Genomic DNA, 15451 nt, shown 5'->3' on the forward strand with positions numbered 1-15451 from the left:
GCCTTACAAAGAACAAAAGAGATCTGTACGTGCTGACATACAAAGATTCCAAAACGTATTTCTTGAGTGGAAGGATAGCGAGTCAGAAGACTGTATCGTATGGTCCTCTATGCTAAAATAATATACATACACATGTCACGATGTGGATCTGTATGAAGCTGGAACATAATACATTGCTGTTTCTATAGGTCTAAGTGGTCAGATCAGCAATGGCTTATGAGTCACCCTAATGTGTAACTAGACAGAAAGGGTACCAGGGGAACATTTTCAACAAGAGGGGAATGAGGCAGGTGGATGAACAAAGAAGAGGAACTTTAACCTTTTATTTTGAAGGCCTCTTTACTGTTTAAATATATCACGGCAGTCTTTCTCACTTAACTGCGTGATAAAATAAGCCTCCAAAGTCCGACAAAGGTGGGGAAGTGTGGAGTGTTACCCTCATCCAAAACAACCAGAAGTTGTGCACCTGGATCTCCATTCAAATCAAACTCATACAATATCTGAGCTCCAGGTCTCCTTAGAGAGACCCCAGTTTATCTATCTATCTATTTTAGACAAGATGACATGACAAAGAAAAATTATATATATTTACAGAGAGCTCAAATTTGAATTGGCTGAGGTTCCCCATGTGTCCATTATGTCAGGATCTCAAAGCCTCCTCTGACTCAAGTTTGGTGTATTTGATTCACCATGCATTCGTGTAACAACAATTAACAACATCGGTGGCACCCCAGGGAGGGCACAAGCACTCACAGACACGCTTTCTGATTTGATTCTTTCCAGAAAACCTCAGCTAAATCAGTTATGTAGCACTAGATCACAATCACCCCCATTATTGATATCATTACTAGTATTCCTGGTACACAAATAATAAAACAGAGGCCTAGAAAAGATAAATGATTTGCCTTTTGTCAAACGACTAATTGCAGAAATGGAGCTCAAACCCAGGTCTTCTGAATCCAGGTCCTGTGAGCTTCTAACTTTGACCTGTGTGAGTGCACATGAACACACACACACACACACACACACACACACACACAGAGTTTATATATTGAGGCTAGATTTCAGAAAACCTTAAATTTTCAGATCAAGCATTTTTCAAAATCCCATAAACAGCATGGAGCTATTAAAGGTTCTGAACAGGAGCTATTCAAGGTTCTGACTTGATGGACAATGTATGTTAAAAGGACTAGTTTGTTGACTATATATAAGATGAATGGCATATAAAGACGAAGTTTAGTGATTCTGATTTCTTCTCATCAGGACTTTAATAATTCAAGAGTTGGTCTAATGCATAAGATCATACGATATTTTTGTCTCTAATGAAATCTCTCTCTCCCTCTCTGCCTCTCTTTCTCCCCTCTCCCCTACCTCCACCTCTCTCCTTCCCTTTTCTCGTCTCATGCAAAGTATAATTAGTATAGGTCAAACTATATCTGTCCGTCAAGGGTTAAACCCCTCAGAATTCAGGGTGAGAAGTCAGCTTATCAATTGGGAATGAGACCACTTGCAGAACCTGCTAAATCAACCCGTCAGCAGCTTTTCAATTCAGCTGATCAATTTATACGTGTGGATGCTAGCCCTGGAATTAAAAAGTTTATTTTTCTCCTTTGCGGGGGCAGAATCAAATAAATTGGCCAGCATCTTAAAGATAAAAAAAGGTAAAAATAACAACCAGAATAGTTTTATAAAGACCAAATCCTTTCAGACTAATCTAATCTTCCCCAGTAGAAAAGTTTTATACAAGGTACAGGTATGAACCATTTGAATCCAAGCAAATACTTAGTAATTTACTCGTAAGACTCCCAGGATACCCAGACATTGCTTCGTCTGGTTTAAAACACAGAGGATAAGCTGATAAAGCTGATATATTCAGCAAGTCTTCTATTTCTCACCACCCCTCCCCCCAACAGCAGAATTGTATTACACACTGCACACATTTAAAAATGTAATATAATCAAAGGAAGCATTATTCTTACAAAGGCTATTAAAAGAGCTAAGTAAATTCATACAGTATAATAAAAATGATTTATTTACTATGAGGAAAAAAATGGTAGGGAAAATAGTGCAGCTCAGCTCCATCTGCAAAATCAGGTTCCCATAGAATATTAATCTTCATTGATTAGCTTGGAAGAAAAGCAAAGCTTTACACTTTCACTTTTACGGTGTAAGTTAATTCAAATACTTCAATTTGACAAAGCCCCATCTGATCACATTGAACTCCTTAACACTGAGCATTGCAGAATATTCTATTTGCTTCTTGAAATCATCAATTTATGTCCAACAACATCTGTAGGAAAATGAGATTTGCCAAATGTCTCAAGACACGGGATCACAGTTCTTTGGCTTTTCAAGAAGAGTAGTTTCTCTTAACCTTTTGTTGTTGTTGTTTTGTTTTTCACCATGCCATTCTAGGCGAATAACAAGAAAAAAATAAAGAATTTTCCCCAGAAATACTGTTCAATACCCAGTCTCAGGGAGTACATGGCTACCCGGATACCTTTCTAGGACCAAAAGTTAAAACTCTTAACGTTATATCACAGGTGCCCCTGGAAAAAAAAAAATACACACATTCTTTACCACCTATTACTGCTTGGGGTATTGTAATATAGACAGATATATCAGTCCTTAGTTGCTGAGGTTTCTTCTGTGGTGCAATCACTTTGTAATGTTATATGCACAATAAAAAAAATCCCCAAAATCTTGTTTTTAGGCTATTCATGTTCTATTTTGTTGGCTTCTTCCTCATTTAACTATGTCTCAAATTAATGCTCTAAATGTCAGCAGAGCAACTATACTGATCTTTGTGCCTAAAGATACCTCCTTGCTACTAATCGCTGTGCCCTTGAAGGTCTTGGATTTTACAGTTAAAATAACTGACGACGCTTGTTCAGGCTCTTCTTAAGCCCGAGCCCTGTGTCAACCTCTGCAATCTCTTGTCTCCACCCATACTTGCTGCCCTGGCCAAGCAACTTCATCTCTCTGCCCCTCAATGTTCTCAGTTGTGAAGTGGGGGTGATAGTCTTAATGCCTAATATTGGCAGGCTTCTATTAATAATTAAGCAGATGAATGAGAACTCCTCTGCCCTGTGAAATGATCAGAGCCATTTGTTGTTTTTTCATTTTCAATTTCCTTAATAATCCCCATCACAGTTCACAATTTTGTATTAGTGAGATTATTTGACACGGGGCTCTCTCACTGGCATGAGATCAAAAGTCCAATGACTTTTAATCATTGGTCCCATCTCCTCCCCATGACGTAACGCAGCATCTGTGCCACAGAAGGTGTCAATTCTCTATTCATTGGATGAGTGAAGCAACGAAATTTTCCAAACGGCTCATATCTCCCTTCCTTCTTCCACCTCAGGACCCAGTAATACGACCGCTGTTATTATACATGAGGAGGAAGTTCTGTCCCCATGCGGCTATCTTTACTCTTACTGTCCTTTCCCCTAAGACTGGGCTTGTGATATCTATGTTGGGTCTGCCATCACCATTTCCAGCTTCCAACCACAGAGACCCCTGTTTCTTGGGTGAGTCACTGTCACACACCTGGCTCACAGATGCCCACCCTCACTGGCCCAAAGGCACCAGGGTATCCACCTGGCGGCCTCACCTTCCTTCTGGGCTCCACATTGCCTTAGGGTTCTGAAAGGCAGTTGGTCAATCTTTAGTTTCATTGGCAGGAGGCAACCATGATGAGAGGATTAGGTGGCAAAGATTTGCCCCCTTTTTCTTTCTTTGTCTCAGGATAAACAGGGAAAGGAGATGGAACAGCCACCTGGAGGAGACTTTTGCATCAAATAATGGTTAGACATCCCAAGCTAAATGTTAGAAAATCTATTTGTATCCTTTACTTAACTTGTTTTACCTATTTGTCTACTTTCAAAGTTAGCTTTGCAAAACAGAAAATCCAATATGTTCACCTAGCACATATTTAAGACAATCCAGAGTGTTCACTCTTTGCTCATCCTAGCTCCTCTGCTCAGCATCAACTTTTCAAAAGGCAGCAGCATCTTATATTTCCTTACACAAGACATCTATCACCCCTTCCCCGTCCCACTGATGAATGGCAGCCTACCTCAATATTGCTGTGTGTCTTGCTTTTTTTCCCCCTTAACTGCGTATCTAAGAGTTTCTTCAATGTCAACACAGACAAATCAACCTCATTCTTTTCATAGATGCACAGTATTCAATCAAAAACATGCATCACGACTTGTTTCACCAGTCCTTCCTTGATGGGCATTTAGGTACCACAGACACGTCTTCTGTGAGCTTCATTATACATGCACCTTTGTGCACAGGCGTGAGTGTATCTCTAAATGAATTTCTACTAGGGCGATCAGAGGATCAAAGAGTATGGACACTTTTAATTACAATGGATATTGCCAAATGATTGCATTAGTTTAAATTCCCATGCCCAGAGTCGACTTTAATATGTTATAATCAATTACTAATATGTTTAACAACACTTAGTGAACCATACTCCAACATGCAAACACGTATAGACACATACATAGAATCATCTTATGCACCAACGTACACCTCATACCTGGAAATGTATCTTGGAGATAGTTAATGCTTAATAAATGTTTACTGGATAAATGAATGGATGAATAAATGTTGTACCTGACCTCTGTATCATTTAATACCTGAAAGTCATATATTATATTGCTCTTCAACTGGAGCATACTTTCAAATTCTTCAGGAAGCCAGCTAAGAACAAACTGTATTGCAACAGAATAGGAAGCAGCTCTTTGCTGTTAATGGGGGTGGTGGGGTCTGTGAGCACATGCGTGTAAGCTCCTTGGACACGAGGACTATACTAATCCCCCTCCCAGCCCTTCTGATCTAAGAGTTGATGATCACGGTGACTCCAACACTGTTCTGAACCATCAGAGATTCAATTCTGTCAAGCATAATTTTAGTGAAATGTATTTTATTTTATTCTAATTAGCTGAAAATTAGTCATCCACACATCTTTCTGGGTTCAGAATGATGAAGCCTGCAGTCCCCAACCCCCAGGCTGTGGACCAGGGTACCAGACCGTGGCCTGTTAGGAACTGGATCGCACAGCAGGAGGTGAGTGATGGGCAAGTGGGCAAAGCTTCATCTGTATTTACAGCTGCTCCCCATCACTCACATTAACGCCTGAGCTCTGCCTCCTATCAGATCAGGGGCGGCATTAGATTCTCATAGGAGTGTGAACTCGACTGTAAACTGCTCATGCGAGGGATCTACGTTGCGTGCCCCTTGTGAGACTCTAATGCCTGAGGAGCTGAGGTGGAGCTGAGATGGTGATGCTAGTGCTGGGGAGCAGCTGCAAACACAGATTATCATTAACAGAGAGGTCTGCCTGCACAATAAACGTAATATGCTTGACTCGTACCAAAACCATCCCCCCGTGGTCTGTGGAAAAATTCTTTTCCATGAAACCAGTCCCTGGTGCCAAAAAGGTTGGGGACCATTGGATTAAGCAGCACCTTTTTGACTCATCTCCTGATTACTCTGTCCCTTTCCCCCCAATCTTTTGCCACTGTCATCCTCCTTCAGCTTTTCCAGGTCAAATGCATATCCCAAAGTCATAACAGAAAGGAGAAAGTGAAGGTAAACTCTACATGTTTCAAGTCAGAACGGCCTTCAACCCTTCAGGGTCAAGCAAACACACGTTCTAGAATTCAGGCATAGAAAATGAGGAGGGTGTCATTAAATGATGTTGAAGATCCTCTTCAGACACAAAAAGACATGGAAAAAAAAAAGATGAGAAGACGTGAATTCTGTGTAGGCTCAATGGCTATAAAAAGTAACCCCACCTACTCCATGATTCCTTTTATATAAAATTCCAGAAAAAGCAAATTAATGTACAGGGACAGAAAGCAGATTGGTGGTTTTCTTGGGGGAGGTGACAGGGGAGGAGCTGGAAAGAACAAGGGCAAAGAGTCCAGAGGAAACTTTTGTGGGGATGGAGACATTCGCTCCCTTGATTACAGGGAAGGTTTCACAGGCATATACATTAAGTCAAAACTTACCAAAGTGTACACTTTAAATATGTGTCATTTATTATTTGTTCATCATTCCTCAATAAAGCTGTTTTAGAAAAACAGAATGAACCCCCCTGAGTAAGGACAGCAGCATTGTGCAAGAATCAAAGAATTCTAAGGTGAGGTCCAGCCCTCACCCTGGAGTGGCCTCTTGCATTCTGGGCTAGGAATACCTGCAGAACATGCTGTGGTTACACCTGTGGTCTGCCCGCCCTCAGAAGGCATTTAACCCCTGAAGAAAGACTTACAGTTTCTCCCATCCAAGTACTAACCAGGCCTGACCCTGCTTAGCTTCTGAGATCTAGATGAGATCGGGCGCACTCAGGGGGGTCTGGCCGTAGACAGGACTCACAGTTTCTTTTCAGCCTCCTCCCTTCTACTTACTGCCCACCGGCCACTCTGTCTTTGAACCCAGCAACCTCTTTCAGCCCAGGAGGCTTTGCAGTTCCTGCTGCCTCTGGCTAGAATGTTCTTCCATTTGGGCTCTTTCCATGGCTGGTCCCTCTCACTTTCAAAAGGACCTTAAATATCACTTCCTCATTAGAAGCCTTTCCTGGCTACCTTGCCTCCAAATCCCATATATGTCCTTCATAGTCATTTACCACGGGCTGCAATTATGCACTGATTCAGTTGGTTTGTCTTTTTGCTGTCTGTCTGTCACATGGAACACAAGCTTCACATGATGAGGGTCTTGTCCATCTCCATGTTGCTGCATGCCCACAGCCAGGGATAGTGGCTGGGGCATGACAAATACTGGCTTAATTAATTATTAATTAAGATTCAATTTTGTTGACTTGGGTATCTGTTTAACACTGTTCACAGCAGACACTTTTTAGGGCATCTGCTCGGATCACTCTCAAACTAATCTACCTTAACCATTTGGTGCTTCATAGTGGCAGGGGTTATGTGTTATGAATTCGTATCACAAGCACTGACCGTATGGCCCACACATAGTAGGCTTTCCATAAGTGTTTGCTGAATTAAACCACTACACAAGAAACGAAATGATTCTTATTATGCCGGGACCTTGAGACAGATGAATTTTCAAAAGAAAAAAAGTCCCTAAACAGATAGAAAACATAAATGTTTAAGCCAAAAGGCAACAAGTAGTACTGATTGAATGACTTACTGAATTGTCAAGGGATTCCAAAGTCTTAACTTCATCACTTACAATCACCAGGTTTTTTTGTTTGTTTGTTTGTTTCTTTCTTTCTTTGTTTTACCAACAGAAATGTAAAATGAAGAACATAGAGCTCTAACATACTTTTTAGTTTGATTCCAGCATTTGCCAGTTCTCAACTAACCTTACCATGTAATTAGACAAAGTTGCCCATTCTCTGACTAGGGTAGGCAACAGTTATTTCCAGAGATGGAAACTCACATTGGTGCTGCTACACACACACACACTCACACACACAAACATGCACACACACACACACACACACTCATATGAACACACAGAGCCACCATACACCTGGTAATTAAAAACAAAATGGAACACACAGGAGAACTAAGTGCATCATGTCAAAGTGTATTATGTCTTCACAGTTCATGGTAAGATTTCCAGCAAAGGAGTTTCAAGGAGTGTGGATGGATTCAACAGGGACATTAAATAGTTTGAAATATTCTAGAACTTTCCATGAGTCCCATGAATACCAGAAATTTGTGTCGTAAGAAATCCTACTGGACAGAGTAGTTTCAGAGTTGTCATTATTAAAGACAAAGACTGGGCATGGGGTAATTGTTTTCCTTGCCTAGCATGTGATCTAACCTGATCTAATGAGAAGCAGTCCTGAGACTTTTGCCTAAACTTCAAGGCTTTGGGGGCAGAGGTGTTCTCTTTCAGCTGGAGGTGCTTAGCTAGAAGAACAAAAACTCAGGGCTGCTGGTGGCCCTCCAAGAGGAAAGGCTTGTCTGTGACTGAATTCTACATCAAAGAAAGCAGAGCAGACAGAAGGAAACAAACACAGACACACACACACACACACACACCCCAATTTCTCAGACTATTATCTGAATCTGGGTTGGGCTTTGCCTGAGATCCACCTCTTGTATGTTTCTGTTTTGTACACCAGTAAATTCTTATATGTATGTTTCATCTAAGCCTGTTTGTATTGGTTATATATATCACTCATAACTTAAAAAAAGGTAGACTACTACTCAATAAAGGATCAAATGGTTGAAGAAAGTAAGTATCAGAGTTCCTCGTTTAATTGTCCTTAATGCCATTCACTATGAACATGTAACCAACATCAAAAACACTTACCTTTCTGGTGTCCTAGTTTAAATATCCACACTAAGGAGTCAGCATATAGGAGCAAGAGGTCCTGGCTGGGCCCAGCATTCTCATTCCACCTTTATCATAAATTGTTGCCATAATCTTAGGTAATTCACTGTTTTTAAAGTCAGGATCTTAAATAAGTTATTGTATTTTTATAAATATTACTTTCCTTGTCTATGAATTAGGTTCAATTTATTTACAGGTTTTATATGCAAAAAGCACAAAAGGAAATTTAAATTATATATATTTTTTGCTCTTATTGTCATTAATAATAGGGGGCAGAGCTGTCTTAACCAAAAAACACTTGGGAGATTCCAACTCTTCTTGAATGTTTGAAGAGAGATTCAGCCAAAGAACAGAAATGCCTGCTTATGTGTTCCTACACTCGTGAAGAGCTTTTGCAAATGACGTCTTTAGGTTATAGTACTTTCTCATGGCTTTCAGTTAAAGGCACTTTAAGCCACAGGTCTGGGGATTCCTGATATGTTGTTGGGCATCTTAGAGGTCTTTCTACTACAAATTCTGATAACCACCATGCTTGCTGGATAGTGTGTTCTGCATGAGGCATAGTCATCATTATTTACATTCTGTTAAGTTGTTTTCATCATATAAATATCACATACACATAATGAAAAAATTAGAAACTACAGAGAGGTAATAAAAAGAAATCAGCCATACCAACCAGTGTCAGCATCTTGGTGTGGAGATAGTGACCTATCTATACTTTTAGAAAAGAACTGTTGCAAAGCATAGTCTCTGGAGACTGACGTTCTGGGTTCAAATCCTGCTCTCTGTCACTTACTAGCTCATGAATTTTGGTAACTTTGACCTCTGTAGTCTTCAATGTCCTCACATGCATAATGGGGATAAAAATAATAAGTTTCTCATAGAATTGCTGGGTAGTAAATGTATAATGTGTCTAAGTGGTGGACCCTGGTAAACATGTAGCACATGCTACATATCATTCTTTGTAACATTTTAAATGGGATCTTAAATGTATATACCTTTTGTCATCTGTCATCTCTTAGCTTAGCAATATGTTGTGAATATCTTTTCATGCCAATTAACAGACCGAATTTCTAAATTCAGGAGGATGGAAGATGAGTTTCTCCTTCCTTGCTAGAATGTAGGTTCTACATGGAAACGGGCCAGATTAGCTTCATTTGATACCTTATCCCCAGCATTAGGCACAATGCCTGGCCTTAATAAGCAATTCTACAATGATTATTCGCTGCTGTACCAACTCGAGACTGGACACATCATAAACTCAAGGCAGTAAAAGTTCTGGAAATCAAAGTTGATACAAATGCAAAAGAATGAGGTCACTGGTTTTTTATCCTGTCTTAAAAATTCACAACTTGGAAAGAAATGTGTAAATCCTCAAATGGAATAACATTCAGTAATATCTTGAGAAGACAACTTGGAAAGCACCTACACTTTTCAGAAACAGAGTTTTGCATAATTTGGGGGGACGGTACAGATAGAATTAGAGAGTTAAATGTGGAAATAAATAAATGATAGATAGATGTGTGTATGTGTGTGTGTGTGTGTGTGTGTGTCTTTACACAAAAGCAAAGCTAGTCTCAAATTCACAATCATCCAGGCTCCATGCAAAGGTTTGGTCAACTCCAATACTCACAATATACGTGTAGCACTCAACTGAAGTGCATGCATTTTGGGTTTGAAAAATTCTTTTGAAATTAGACTGTGTTTTCCAATCTCAAAAAAATTGCTGGTTGGATGATTTTCATTTCTTTGTAAAATGACAAGTGATACTTCATTTTTAGCAAAAGGTTAATGTTAAGTCTCCAAACTTTATAAATTGTACTTTCTCCATAAAATAAACTATCGCATGCTGGTGTGCAAGATTAGCGAGAAATGTTCACACTGTTGAAAATAGATGGATTTTGCATTTCAAGGTGACAAGTGCAATGTCAGACTCAATCAATCGATCACTGCATAATTATTATTGCAAATGATCCATATCCATGCCGCAAACCTTAAAGGGAATTTAATGAAGCAGTAAGCACATCAATAATAAGATCTACTTTGGTCTCTATTAAATCTCATGATTCATAAATATCCTGGCATGTTTTATTCTTTCTTTAAATCCTGTGAAGACATCTAAAAAAGTGAATGCTCGAAGGCGACTATTTAACACTTCACTAAAGACAATTCTGAGGCTCTCAGTAAGACTTAGTCTCAATATCAGATCCCTCTTCACATATAGGCTAACAGAATCCAACAGTCTATGGATATAGAGAGAATGGAGTTCCTATACGAAGTGAGAATCAAGGTAGATATTTTCATCTCCCTTCTCCAGTTTCAATTTCTTTGAGGAAAGCTCCTACAAATAGTGGCTTAACTGGGATCCACTGACTTTGAGCAAAAGAAGTGTTTCTTTTTGAATAGACACGTAGACACAGGCAGGACCTTTTTGGTCTACACTGTTTGATTGTGATTAGATAAAGCACCCTTCTCTGGGTAGGGTCAGCCCAGTATGGGTGCAAGCAATTGGCAGTTTAGGTAACCTTTGTGTAAGAACATAGCACTCTTGTCTCTGGGTGGATGCAGCTCCAGGCTGTGGTGCGGGGCTTGGCGAGGGGAGCACAGATGGTTCTTCCCCCCCAGTGGACACCTTGCCTTAATCCCTCCATGCAGGTCACCAACTGTGCAATCCCCGAACACAGGATGTGCACGGAGACCACATCCTAACAGTGCAAAAGTCAGAAATCCTTAGCTCATTGATTACTGAGCATTAGCCAAATTCTCACATCAAGAGGGAAAGAGGGCCAGGGCAGGCTTGGGAGCAGAACCTGAATTTGTCTTTCGTGGCGAGCAAATACATTTCTTTTAAATGCCATACTGTGAGTATCTATCCTACATGCCTTAAAATCTTGCTCTCACAAAATGTATTTTGAACAACCTTCTAATAACCTTTCATTGTAGTCTTCACAACTGTCACATGATCTTTTCAAAAAGCATCCCTGTTCAGTATGTGATCTGCTCCCTCTCTACGTATGCTTTTGGTTGTACAAACTCGGGTACATCACACCTCTCTCTAAGCCTCCATTTGTTCCTTCTGAAATTCTCTGATCTCACTCACACATTCATTGCTATATTCTGTACTGACTGTTACCAGGACTCTGGAACGCAATCCAGATATTTCTTGCAAGCACATACGAGTATTAATTGTTTTTCTAAATTCCGTCTCAACTCTCAATGAATAGCACATTCTCCAGGCACAATAGTACATCATAAATTTTTCCGAACTAGAGGAGAGCCGGCACATCACTGGCTTGGTTTCTATCTGTGCCATGCTGGTGCAGAAAGAATAAACTTGTAGCCACAGAAATAAGTCCTTCATAGGCCAAGAAATGCCTGCGCGTACAGCTCTGAGTATCTTAACACCAGGCACACAACTGAAGGCATCACTTATTCCATTAAAATATGGTATCATGAGATTATTGGTTTTTAGTCTCTTCTGAAAGAAAAAGTACAAAAATATTTAGCATATGTAAATAACTTTGTATCAGATCTCCTTGTACATAACATTTTTTCCCCTGTATCCCTGAGTATTTACTTAAAAAGTAATCCTTCCTCAGGCCATAAATTCACTCTCTTTAAAAGAAAAATACTTATACAAACTAACTTCTGAAAATGTTTAGCGGTTTAGAGTCACAAGTACCAGTATATTACCCTTTGTAAAATTTCTCCCAATTTAACAAAACATTTTGTTTTACTTTGTATTCATTTGACACTGGGGAGGATGAACACAAAGTCCTTTATTTATGGCCATTTGATTTTCTAAAATAGTTATTGTTTGCTTCAATCATATTTATCACAGCCTATCTTAAAAAACTTAATGTAAAACAATAGGCAAACGGGTAAATAAGTGACGGTATATCCATATGCTAAAAAATATGTATAATCTTTAAAAATGAATGGATTAATGGCACTATAAAAAGGGCTTGCGTGAGTGGGTTCACTCTCTCGCTCTGCGGCATAGAGAACAATGTTCCTCGGAGAGGAGACAGCGCCCCTCACCAGACACCAGACCTGTCTGCACCTTCATCGTGCACCTTCCAGCCTCCAAAACTCTGGGAAATAAATTTCTGCACTTTATTAAAAAAAAAAAAAAAACTCATATTTTCCAAATAACGTGTAACATTAGAAAACATTTATTAGACAATTTGTATAAAATATATATTTGTAGTATGATTATAATTTTGGAGACAAAAGGATGTTCAAGAAAATTCATATATATTGCTACTCTTTAAATGTGGAAATATATAAAAAATAACAGTAGCAAGCGATAAGTTGGGGGGATTAATGTTCTTATTCTTATATCCAATTTTTTTATAATATCAAAGAAATATTTTTATTTTCAGAAAGAATCATTGCTCCTTTTATAAAGAGAAACTTTTCACAAGTGTTTTCTTCTACCCATTTTTCAGAACGCTGATATCAGCACTCAATATTAATTCTCTACTTTAAAACACAAATTTAAAAACTGCTTTCATCTTGAGTTTTCTTTTCTCTTTATTCCTCTTCAAAGATTCTTTAAAGCCTTTTTTTCCCCCTCCACCCAAGAGCTTTATTTAGTAATTGGGGGAAAATAAGATCATCAAGTCTCACATTTCAGTGCAAAGTACTGAGCTAGGCACTAAAAACTGTCCTACCATTTCATTCCCATTTTAAAGAGGGTTAAATCAAATGCCCTAGAAACAGCACACTGTGAGAGCCTGCTACAAAATGAGCTTGCACCCATGCCTGGCTGTCTCCAAACCCCTTGCTTTTTGAACCATTCCCAACTGCAGCTACAACAGGAGCCTCTTCTGCTCTGAGCCCACCCTCCCTCATCCTACACCCACACATACACAGAAGATGCTATTTGTATTTAGTTTTGTTACAGTAACAATGGTACTAATGTTTATAGCTAACTTTTACCAAACATATGCTAGCTGCCATCTATGATGCTATGTACCTTTTGCGTAATATAACCTCTGATCTTCACAGCAACCTCCGAGAAAGGTACTAAGCAAGAGTGACTTGCAAATTATTTAACACGTGATGAAACTGTCTATTTTAAAACAATGCAGAGCCATAAGTTATAAATGGGAATCAAAGTCTGATTTTTATAAAAGTATAGATACAGCCCGAAGTTAACCAGCCATTGCTCCCTAACTTCTTTACTGCTGTAACTGGTCACTGCTCAATGGCACCATCCTCCCAGACAGGCGCAGGATTTGCGATGTCTCCTACTATTTCTATAAATAACATCGCGATTACAAAGCCTAAGACTGGTCTTTGAAGTATTTTGCAGACTCTGCATTCTGGAGGAATCCACTGATGCCAGTCGGACCCATGGATAGGCATGGGAATGGATCCAGTAGCCTCAAGACCCGCTACCCAGGAAATGTCCCAAATGAGAAGATAATCCGTGTCCCAACCCTGTGAGTTCATTCCCTGTCAATAAGCAGACCCAACTGCCTGGCCATTTGCCCATCAAACTATCCTTAAAAACCCTTTCTCCCAAATTCTTGAGGAGACGGATTTGAGAAAATCCTTCCATCTCCTCTCATGGTGCCTGCGATATTAAACTCTTTCTCTGTTGTAACCCCCACTGTCTCAGGACACTGGCTTCCTCTTGAGCAGCAGGCAGTGAACCTGGTTGGGCCATAACAGGGATGTCTCATTTGGGCACAGACCAACCAGGAGAAGGCAGCAACCGATCAAAAAGACTGCTGGCTGTCAGCAACTGGCTCAGCACCAGTCAGGTGGCAACCTCAGGCACCAGCATTAGCCTCATTTTAAAGATGGAGAAACTGAAGCTTCATGCCAAGAATGGTGGAAGGACCTGATTTTGAATACAACTGTGCCTCACTGCAAAGCCCGTAATTCTAGCCGTTATAATGTTCTATATCCTCATGAGAAATGTGTTATTACGAAAACATTATAATTGATCTTTATATGTTTAAGCGTGCCTGTGTGTGTGTCTGCATGCAATACCTCTTCATAAAGTAAAGTACACCTTCGGCTTAATTGTACAAATTAGGCAATGGCATATGAGTTTTTGCCCCGTTCACTGGTTGAAAAGAGTGAGGGCTTCTATCATGTATATGGGGAAAAAAATTCCTTCCCACATTATTCTCCATCTCCCATTAACTAATTGTGTTCCTGTTCTCATTTGTAGCACTCGCCTCTTTGATTAGCCTTTTAATTTAGCACATTAACAACACTCTCTTTACTTGAATACTCCATCACTGAGCTCATTTAAGTCAAATGCCCTTGAAGATACTTGAAATTCTTAACAACACTCGCTATTATGAGACTGTTTTGTATTTCTGCCCCTCAACCCAAAGTGCTCAGTTGCCTGGACAGGGCAGGCCATTGTGCAAGGCTGTGCTGTGATTTGTTCAAAGGTTTCCCACCCCTTTCTCCCCAACTCTGCAGGAGAGCTCGGAGTTTCAATATATTTTATGTTCTTTCTTCCTTTTAGATTTCCTTCTTTTTCCCCTCTCACCAGAGTTTCCGGGTGAACGTGCGCCAGCAGCCTGCTGACGTGGCACGTGGGAAGGAATCATCCCCGAGGTCCGAGGATCAGGTTTATTTGAAAAGATGGATCAAAGCTGGATGCAGAGAAGCAGCACATTTCGTACGTTTGTGTACTTGCGTGCTATGAGTGGTAGCAAAGTGAAATGGGGTGGAATTGGGTTATTTATAGCAGATCAAGAGGTGCTCAAAATCCTAAGGGGAAATTGACTATACGATTCTCTGACACTTCTCAATTAGAATAGAAAAAAGAAAAAAAAAAACAAAATGCTCACTCCCTTACATTCTCCCCCACGCTGTGTGGGGTCCTCCCCTTTCTTATGGAATGCTGCTCTTACCACCATTTCTCCCTAGCATCCTCCTACCTCATGGCAGTTTCCAAACCCTCAGTTTCTGGCTGAAAAGATGCCTTCTTGGAAAAGTCTTGCCTGACGTCCCCGCTCATAATAACCCTCTCATTATTCTATTACCCAAGCACCCTTTTTGTTTCTGTCTCAGACCTCATTGCAAGCTGTCATTATGATGTTTGTTTATTTGTATAGCGAGCATCTGTTGTTTTTACCTAACCAGCCTT

General features: G+C 39.9%; 1 protein-coding gene across 19 annotated transcripts in view; it reads right to left on the reverse strand.

The window, feature by feature from the left end:
• RBFOX1 (RNA binding fox-1 homolog 1) overlaps positions 1-15451 on the reverse strand; it is a 1926172-nt gene that overhangs the window by 502512 nt on the left and 1408209 nt on the right. The gene's annotated exons all lie outside the window — the stretch shown is intronic.

This window comes from Eulemur rufifrons, chromosome 14, assembly GCF_041146395.1.
Source record: "Eulemur rufifrons isolate Redbay chromosome 14, OSU_ERuf_1, whole genome shotgun sequence".
Lineage (NCBI taxonomy): Eukaryota > Metazoa > Chordata > Mammalia > Primates > Lemuridae > Eulemur > Eulemur rufifrons.